General features: G+C 42.3%; 1 pseudogene; it reads right to left on the bottom strand.

Annotated features, from left to right (window-relative positions):
* Positions 1 to 9426: 9426 nt before the first annotated feature.
* LOC110295611 lies at positions 9427 to 10053 on the bottom strand (annotated as a pseudogene).
* Positions 10054 to 10732: the final 679 nt, after the last annotated feature.

The raw sequence follows: 10732 nt of genomic DNA, 5'->3' as shown, positions 1-10732 counted from the left end.
ATGTTCTTGACTACTGTGTAGGAGCGTGGGATGCTGGCTACAACAGCTTGCAAATGTTACTGCAAAACATTTACTTGGTATGGTGCTGCATTCCAAGCAACATTTTCATTCCAGACTTCTGTCCAAGAGTTGCCTATCTAGTTAATAAATGGACATTTGAACGTAATATTTCGTTCAAATATCTTTGGACCATGTATCTTTAAACAACTTAACAACACCTGTAAATGTCAGCTCCTGCTAAGTCAGATCCTCCCCAGACGAACACCACCTCTCCAGGTCCAGTTTTCTCCCTCCTCCCATGTGGGGGAGGAACAGGCTCTTGGCAGTTTCCTTATCTTGCTGTACCAACCACCTGCCAAGGGGGCTTCCCGGCATCTTCAGTTTGCACTGTTTCTCTGGAAGCATGGTTTCAATAGACCTAGAGTCAGGGAGAGATAACAACTAAGCATAGAATTGATGCTTTATTTGGTAAAGTGTTTGCTGGGTGAACTTAGAGACCTGAGCTTTAATCCTTAGCACCCACATAAGAGCCAGGCATGAAGGCAGGTGTTCATAGTAGCTTTGGTTTCAGAGAGAAACCCTGATATATAATAAAAGGCAGGGGGTGATTAAGGAATACATACAATGTTTACCTCTGGCCTCCACCACACATATATAGGTGCTTACAGATACATATTCACACGTATACAATGAGACACTCATAATTTAAAAGAAGAAATTTAAATTAAACTGAAAGGGCAGATTTGTCATTTCTTGTTTAGTCAACCTCACAGTTAATCTCCTATACAAGGCAGTATGTGGAGCCCCACACAGCAGCAGGGTGTTATTTTAAGGCATGAGACTTGTCTTAGTCAGGGTTTCTATTCCTGCACAAAAATCATGGCCAAGAAGCAAGTTGGGGAGGAAAGGGTTTATTCAGCTTACACTTCCATACTGCTATTCATCACCAAAGGAAGTCAGGAACTCAAGCAGGTCAGAGAGCAGGAGCTGATGCAGAAGCTATGGAGGGATGTTCTTTACTGGCTTGCTCAGCCTGCTCTCTTATAGAACCAAGACTACCAGGTCAGAGATGGTCCCACCCACAAGGGGACCTCCCCCCTTGATCACTCATTGAGAAAATGCCCTACAGCTGAATCTCATGGAGGCATTTCCCCAACTGAAGCTCCTTTCTCTGTGATAACTCCAGCCTGTGTCAAGTTGACACAAAACTAGCCAGTACAAGACTAATGAGCTAGCTCCAATATGCAAATACCTCAAGTGGGCCCTAGTGTTCTCATCTGTGAAGGTTGAAGATGCACAGATTTCTCTTTAGCATCCCTGGGTAATGGGCTGATCTTGAGGTCTTCCAAGTCATCTGGTGCTGGAAAGACTTTTCATGTGCCTTAAGCCCTTAAGAGAACACTTAGTTCACACCAGTCCTGAATGTACTTCACACCAGACCCACAGACGTATCCTAAGAACTGGAGGATATATCATTCTTTTTCATGTCACCTTCAGAAGTCAGAGGTATTGGCAACCTATCAACCCATGCACTCAAGAAATGTGGAGTCTTTTTATATCTCCATATATAGCCACACAGTATCCAACACACAGTGTTTGTCCTTTATTCAATTCAAAGTTTGTGTGTGCCCTGGGTTTGTTAACAGTCTGTTACTCAAAGTAGATTAACAATCCAATATACTGTCAAATTATTTTTATTAGAAATATGCTCCTACTCAGGAAAGCAGGTCCCACACCTGGCCTGAACAGCACAAGTAGAGCTGGCCCTGGTGGCATGGTGGCAGGTGAGCTGGCCAAAGGCATGAGAGCAGGAGAGCTAGCTCTACTCCTTGCCAGCTGCAGCACTGGGTGAGCTAGCTGGGGCAGTGCTGGAGAGCTCACCCTGGTGGTGTGGGTGCAGGAGAGCTGGCAGGCTGACCAACTCAGCTCCCACCCAGACGCACATCCAGAGTTTGAGTTGGCCTATCTCAACATCTACCCCATCTATGAACTGCTGGAGCATGTAAAAGGGCTAGTCCTGCAGATCAAAGCTGCAGGCTCTGAAGACACAGGGCAACAACAGGATATCCGAGGGGAGTCCCTGTGACCATCCAGTATTGTTAGTGTAGCAGAAGCCAGAGGCCTTGATTCAGAACAATGATTCATTGTAACAAATATTTGTAAAGATGTGTGGAGAAAAGAGTTTACCGTGGGACAGACTGTGACACACTACAACTTCCACAATGGCTTTTTTATTATTTTTAATTTTCTTTTGGGGAGGTTGCAAGTGGGGAGAGCAGATGTGAAGGGACTGGGAGATGAGTGGGACTGGAGCGCATGCTGTGAAATTCACAAAGAACCAATAAAAAGTTAAACAAAGATGCTACTAATCTTAGACAAGGAGTCAGCACCAGGAAAATGTCTTCCTACGCAACGGAAAGGAAAAGAGTCCACTTATGTTTAACTAACGACATAGGGAACTCTGTGTGGTGACTTGACCAGTGTTGCCTCTGAGTAGCTACTGCTAACCCTTTGTATTGGTTAACTTTTTATTGCTGTGATATAACACCTTAACCAAAAGCAACTGGTGGAAGAAAGACCATCACACAAGGCAAAGAAAGCAGACTTGGAGTGGGGTGAGGCTATGAACTCTCACGGTCCACACTCCCAGAGATGAACTTCCTCCAGCAAGGCTGCACCACCTCCTCAAACAGAACTCTGACATGGCGGGCAAGTCTGTGCATATATCTGACCTGCATTGGACATTTCTCATGCAAACCGCCATACCCACCATCCCCACATGTCGGTCCTGGATGCTTCATTCTTCAACAATCAGTTAACAAGTCGAGTCAAAAAACATTTGTTAAATGTCTTACTATGAGACTATGAAGATTTAAAGTAAATTCTACAATACTTTTTGTGATAGTTGGGTCTTTGGTGGGAGGGAGGAACTTCTCAAGTGAGTAATTGTCTACATGTGGAATTATATACTTCCTTTGTGGGTTAGGTAGACAACTTGGTGGGCAAAGTACTTGGGCTAATATGAGGACCTGAGTTCAAGTCCCCATCTCACACACATAAAAGCCAAGTGTGACAGTGTGCTCCCAGTGTTCCTCAGTCAAGATGGGAGATAGAGACAGCAAAAACCCAGAAACCCATGGGCCAGCTCTCCTGGCATACAAAGCAACAGTGAAAGAGAGACCCTGACTCCAAAGGAGGAAGGTGGGAATAGATGTGCCATCACACACACACACACACACACACACACACACACAAACACACACATACACACACACACACCTTCATCTTGGGCTTCCTTCTAGATAGTCTAAGCCTTTGCAAGGACAACATGAACATTTTGAGTGAACTTTGTTTTAATATAAACAATTTTGGTCATCCAAATTAATAACTGTCCCCATCATCTTTCTTAACTTACTGATTATTAAAATAAGACAATTCTATAAATATATGGCTTAAATAAGCAATGTTTCCTCTGGTGCTTGAGACTTCACAACAGAAATTCTTTAAATCATGCAGAACACAGGGTATGGGAGAGCAGGGTCCCATGCCTATACCCTCAGAGTCAAACTAATAAGAAAAAGACCGCATTACATTCAACAAGTTATGCTTTTCTTATGAAATAGTTGAGTTTTCTATGTAAACATTTTGACAATTTATACTGATCATATTTACTTTAGATAATTGTGAATAAGGAAGGATAGATTCACTGTGAGTCCAAAATCATTGTTCTTTAGATTTATCCAAAGGAAAAAAAAATGAGCATTTCTTTTAAGTTTGGATTCTCCCAAAAGGAATTTGTCTTGTATGTTTCACAATTATTCTAAAGAAAATAAGATTTTGCTAAACCATTTAGCTTTTTTTTCTGGTTTGGAAATCTTAAGATTTTAAATTGAGTCACTTAGCATAACTTGTATTATGTAAGGTTTGATAAAAATTAACTTTCTATCCCAAACCCAATAGAAGTAATAGCCGTTCTTGAAGAAACCTTTGCCATTTACTATTATGTTCAAAGTAGTATAGAATTAGGAAAGATAAGAATCTCTTTTATAAACCCTTTATCAACCAAGGTGGCATTTGTTCTTGTGATTGTTAAGGTGTGGTAGAATGATTCACTTTCCATTGATCTTTGCTATATTGAGGGTACAACAGGGTACAAGAATCACGTCTAGAATTTTTTTTTTTTGCTTCTTTTCAACAACGTCAGATAATATGGAGCAGAAAATGTCACTAGGCAGCCCAAGTATACCACAAATGTGGATGGTAAGGATTGTAGATTCTTGTGTATTTTCAGTTATTTTGATTCATGTCTGTTCAGAAATAACAAACATTGATGAAAAACAGGAAAGCTATTAAGGGATGAAATTACAGTTCACCACTGGTACCTTACATCTCCCTTGACCTGATTTCAATATAGACTATGCACTTATTCTATGATAACATGATGGGTAATGACAGCTTGGCATGGTGGAGGGGAGTTTAACTTGGTTTGCCCTGATGTAAATCAAAGGCTGGTGAGGGTGATGGGGGATCATTGCCTGGATTCTTGGGACTTGGGTTCAGAAAGAGGAGGTCTGAGAGTCAAGAGGAAATGGGGCATTTGGTTTCAATGTGCTCAGCTTTAGGTGCTCACTAGAAATTCAAGTAGACCTGAAAGTCACATGTAAGAAAATCAAGACAGGTGACCTGATGCATATTCCTTATTCTCAACCACGACCCCACCCTGCTCCTCAAATCTGTGGACAGAGGCTTCTCTGAAGATATGGATCTAGAAGATCCACCTTTCCTCCCCTCCCCTGCCCCTGTAGCTGGGAATTGAACCCGTGGTGCAGCACATGCCAGGTAAGAACCCTTATCATTGAGCTGTACCAATCCAGTCAAATATCTCTCCATATTTCACCCTGTTGGACAATGTCAGCATTCCAATTCAGTTATTTCCCTAAATATTTGACCACTGGCAAATCCTTAGTCTCTCATTTTCTGGATCTAAGCTCTGAATCCTTGTGTTTTAGCATATAACCTGAAGTAATGGCAGAAACCAGGAAAGTAGAGAGGGACTGAAGGGTGTAGGGTGGAGGAGCTCTAGCGAGGGGAATAGTAGAAGACAAGTGCTATAAATGGGAAACAGTAAATGGAAGAGAGAGTTTAACTGAGAAGGGGTCTGGGAGAAAGGGAGAGGGAGAGAGAGGGAAGGGAGAGGGAGGAGGAGAGAGAGAGAGAAAGACAAATAAATAACATTCAAGATGTTTGAAAAGACCATGGGAGACATTATTTTATGTCTACATAACATACATATCTAACATAGATAAAATGTGTTTATGCACCCACAGTTTGGGTGAAGCTATATCGCTTGAAGTGATAATGCTCTTCCCAAGAGTCATAGACTATGTAACAAAAACCTCCAATGCCAGACATGGAAAACCTTTCTTTCAGATGTTGAGCAGGGGAATTAGAGAGACTCTCAAAATAGTATAGGCTATTGCCATCGCCCTTGGCTGCCTCTAGGAACTTACTGAAGACACTGCACACTTTAAACACAGGACTTGAAGGAGTCAAGAAGGCAACTAATCTAGAAGCCTGCTGCTCTCTGGGATCTAACTAGCTTTCATCTTATAAGGGTGCAGTGCAAGCTGCTGAGGATGGGGGCAGTTAATAGTCCCACCCAGCTGTAAAGCTATGAATCACAGCAATGACCAGAACAGCAAGGTAGCCCAAAGGATGCAACAAGGGTACTTTTATCTTGGGGATAACCAACAGCTATCTATTTGAACCTAAGGTCCACTCAGTAGGAGGGAATCCTTGCCTGTGACTGTGAACTACCCATGACTGATGACACTGTGGAGAACTTACTGCTGCCACTTTTCTGAGCCAGTGTAACCTCTAACTGCATATAATTATAATTAATTATTATAGCAAACAAAGTCTCTCTCAAAATACATGGCACAATTGATTACGAGGGGCCAGCCCCAGTAGATCTATCTACAACACAAACCTCTGCACATAAGGCTCAGGGAACATCAAGGAAGAGGGGCAATAAAGATCCTAAGAGCCGGCACTGGGAAGTCGGCTGCAAGACTGTGTCTTTCAGATAGGAAAGGGAAGCAGCACCCATGAGGCCATGGGGTAACCTACACAACAGTGGCAGTGGGGAACACCAGATGATGTGGGAATGGTGGAAGTCTCACAAGGCCTACGTCTAGATGAAGAACTATAGGCAATTAATGACGAGACAGACAGAGAGAGAGAGAGAGAGAGAGAGAGAGAGAGAGAGAGAGAGAGAATGAATCAGAGTTCTCCAGGGATGAGCCCTCTGCTAGGTTATCCAATCCCAAGTGGTCAGCTCTAAACAAATACAAATATAGGCAACACTAAATTAACTAACTCAGCAGGCTGTATGTATATATGTATATGGACATACACATTTATGCAACACTAATTAAGAGGAGACTATGGATTTGAGAAAGGGTGGGGATACTGAGGAGGAGTTGGAATGGGGAGATGGAGGTGTAGAAATGATAAAAATGTAGTACTCCTGAAATTCTCAAAAAATTTAAATTAAAAGAAAATTTAAAAGTCAAGAAAAGAAAACCTCTTTTAAAAAGTGGGATAAATTTTAGTTTCTTCCCAGAGGTAAGTTGAAGGTAAGTTCCTATGGATGATGACATCTCAAAATCCAGACACAGGGCACAGAGGATCCAAGCTAGAGCTGACCTGGAAGCCTTGCTTCCCAAGGACTAATTTTTATAGTATTAGAAGGTCCTATGTAACTTCCAAGGGCAGAAAGCAATGAATAGCCTTACACCGCTATGATGCCTATGAACCACCATTACCAGCACAGCAAAATATATCTAAGGCACAATAATGGTGCTCACGTTTTGGTGGTAACCAATGGCCTGATCAACAGGAGGGCAATCATGGCTGGTACTAGATTCCTTCCCAACTTCCTGGGGCTGGTATAGTCATGAATCTTAGAGGAACATCTTATACCCCACCTTTCTAAACAAACATGGTTCCTAACTGCATTCTAAATATTTATCTTTATACTCACAGATACCTTAAGCTCCCACCCTTATCAGTGAAGTGTCTCTTTGCAACAGATAGAGACCACAATAAAAATCTACTACATGTCACAATACAAAGAACATTTGGTTCCCAGGTGCCCAGCCTGGAGAGATACATCTACAATACAAGTCCTATACTTAGACTCAGGGAACATGAAGGAAAAAGTGGAGGGAAGCCAGAAAAGAGGAAAAGTGCTGTAAGATTGTGTCCCCTATAGCAGACTGGGAAGTCTTACCCCTCATACTTCAATAATGTAGCTGCCTAAACAGGACCTGAATAAAGACAACACTAAGAGATACGCTAATATGGATGACGAAAACCTCACAGGATCTCATCCCTAAAGTACAGCTAAAGAATGCTGAGAGTGGAAGAAATAGTCTCTAGGAATGAAAATTACAATCACACAAATGGCACTAAACAGACTAAGCTCATTATTGTGGCAGGATTTTCCCTGTCCAATTAGTTTAAATATTAGTGCAGCAGGAGGCCTGTGACTGGACAGGGAAAAAGGAGGCAGAGCGAGGAGTTGCAGAGATGGAGATGGAGCAGACAGGGAAGGGGAAGGAAGCAAAATGGAGGACGAACAGGATAATTCAGATTCTGCGTGGCTTTAAATAGCCACAGGTAGATATAATATCATACAGAGATAGAATAATTGGGGTAACTTGCCTAATCTAGGTGGGCAGCTTGTACCATTATCAATTGACCCTGAATTTATTGTGTAGGCATCTTGTGTATTGAGACTTTATTGATATATAAATCTGACTGGTTAATTATAAGCTTCTAAAGTTTTGATTTTACCAGGTTACTGGGAATTGTGGTAGCTAACTCTGAAGTGGACGGTCATTGTATTGGGACTGGTGTGGCAACAACCTGCCAAGGGAACTCAGGAGCTCCCGGACAGAGAATCTGCCGAGATGAGAACCTCCGCTGGAGCCATGTGGCCCACCAGTGCCTGGTGTAGCGCGGGAACTTGCCATTCTTTTTTAATATTTCCTGCAACACAGTATATTATTTATATGCTTGCACACATGTGCACACATGAACACACACATGAACATACACACACACACATGCATCCAAACCTTTTGCCTAAGTATCATAAACACAGTTTCACCCAAGAGTTGGGTGAGGATAATTTAATTACAGGAGCACCACTTATAAATGGAAACAAACAAACAAACAAACAAATATAAAGTATTTAAACCTTTTGCGGAGAGAATTGTCCTTGCTACCCACAGGTAGCTCAGCCATCCCTTACACTGTGACTCCCTGACTCTGGCCTTGGCTTCCCACCAGCAAGGTCAGCTCCTTTCCAGCAGCTCCTTTCCAGCTGTGCCTTTCCACAGTGGCTGTTCTTTGTATGAAGCAGTGAATAATTATGCAGACTTCATTGGGAGAATTCAGGGTATGTATGTATGTGTAGATGTATGTATATGATGTATATGTATAAGTATGTATGAAAAGAAGCCATGAGTTTGTGAGGGAGAAGGGACATGGGAGGGGTTGGAAGGAGGAAAGAGAAGGGAGGAAATAATGTGATTATATTTTAAAAAAAAACAGAAAATTGAAAGTAAAGAGAAACTAGGCAAAAGGTTTAGAAACTTTATTTAGGAGGTTATCTGGATAGTAACTAAGAAAATGGAAGCTATTCAACATTGCTAGTCACCAGGAACATGAACGTTGAAACTATACTGTGAAACTTCCTCACGTCCTTAAACATGGTCAATAAGAAAGCAGACCACTAGCCTCAAGTCCTGGCAAAGGACTTGCATATATTAGTGGTGAGACGCAAAATGGGCAGCTGCTTTAGAAAACACACTTGAACAGTCCCTCAAGCAGTCAAGCATATACTTGCTCATATGTTTGCCTTACAGAAAAATAAACTAAAAAGAAATATAAGCACAGTTTCACCCAAGAGCTGGGAGAAGATCCTTTCAACAGCACCGCTTATAAATGGAAAAAAATGAACAAACACAAACAAACAAACAAACAAAACAAACAAAAAGTACCCAGCTGGAAATCCCCAGATATCCTCTACTGGGCAGATAAATCAACAGTGGTGTTTAGCAAACTTAACTAGTCAGCAAACAGGAGTGACATGCAAGATGCAGTAAATGAATCCATGCATTATAGAAGAAGCCAAGGGTCAAAATGGCCAGATCCGTTCATATGAAATTCTGGAAGCCATAACAGCACAGGGAAGAAGCCTCATCCGTTACTAAGCCTAGGGTAGAAAGGAAGACTTGGCTGCCAAGATGCAGTCTTGTACATTTTCCTAACCAAGAGGAAAATGTCTTATATCTTGCTTTTTAGAATCGTTCAAGCTTTCACTCAAGGGTTCTGACTTGAGGGGAGGATGGATTTTTAGGCTTTGTTAAAAGTAGCCACATCCAGGGACTGCCCACTGTCCTCAGAAGCAACCTGTTCTTTCAACATATCTGTTCCAACTTCGTCATCTTCAATTACAACGCTGTATTTGAAGCCTTTAAATTCTGTAACCCACGGGAATCAAAGCCTCCCACCAAGCCATCAGCTCGGATGCCTCCGCTACAATCCTCTACTTTTGTCACGTCTGTCTCATCATCCCAAGGTTTCACATCTTGTAAGATAGAGACTTGGCGACAGTGCGGGCTTTTTGGCGTCCTTGGATTCATACCAAGCAAGGCGCTCTTCTGGAAGTCTCTTCACTTCTTCCCTTTCTCCCTCAGATCCAAAGAGACCAATGTCATCTTCTTTAGCATCTATAACTCCACTTCCTTTTATGTCTTGCACATTGGCAGGGCTACACTTGCCAACGATTTCTTCACTCCTGGCAGGCTAGGTTTGTTGTAATTATATCAAGGGAGGGCACGGCACAAGCTGGTGGGCCAGAGACTGCTTCTAATACTGCCACAGGGCTTGTGATGTTGTCTACTCCTCCTCCGTAGCTCTTGTCAGCTAGTGCGTGAGTACCTGAAGACCAGTGGGGCTTCTCAGGTCTCCAGAACCCATGGTGTTTGCTACATCTGGGAACTGGGCAGCTGCCAGCACTGAGGGAAAAAAGTGAATTTTCTTACACCTTGACTGGGCACCTGGCACTCACAAAAGCTCCACAAACTCACAGATCTGTATACCAAAGAGAGTTGTTTTATCATATGTAAATTTTAAATACTTTTTTTGAACACAATATAAAATAGACTTTTAAAATTCTGAAAAAAATCCTCTTTCTTTTAAAGTGATGAAAATGCCCAGATAGAAATTCAGAGATATTTTCAAAAATTGAGTGAAAATTTGCAAAGAATGATGAAGGCAATGGGCAGAAGACAGTACTTGTAAATTCTGTTCACAGACCTCAAGTCAGTACCCGTGGCCCCGGAACCTTACAGCTCTGTCACATCCAGTGTCCATTATGGGCTGCAGAGACTTTAAAAGTCCTCTAGTCTCAGCACTCAGGAGGCAGAGGCAGGCGGATTTCTGAGTTCGAGGCCAGCCTGGTCTACAAAGTGAGTTCCAGGACAGCCAGGGCTATACAGAGAAACCCTGTCTCGAACCCCTCCCCCGCAAAAAAACCCCAAAGTCCTCTAGTCAAACCCAGAGAGACCACAAAGAATAAAAACAACCACAGCAGTTTTCCCAGCCTTTGGAATTTTTTTGCACGTGTGGGCTACTTGCATTGTTGAGCTCACTTGTG

This window comes from Mus caroli, chromosome 6, assembly GCF_900094665.2.
Source record: "Mus caroli chromosome 6, CAROLI_EIJ_v1.1, whole genome shotgun sequence".
Lineage (NCBI taxonomy): Eukaryota > Metazoa > Chordata > Mammalia > Rodentia > Muridae > Mus > Mus caroli.
The sequence above is the reverse complement of the archived record's forward strand: the minus strand, read 5'-3'. Positions and strand labels throughout refer to the sequence as shown.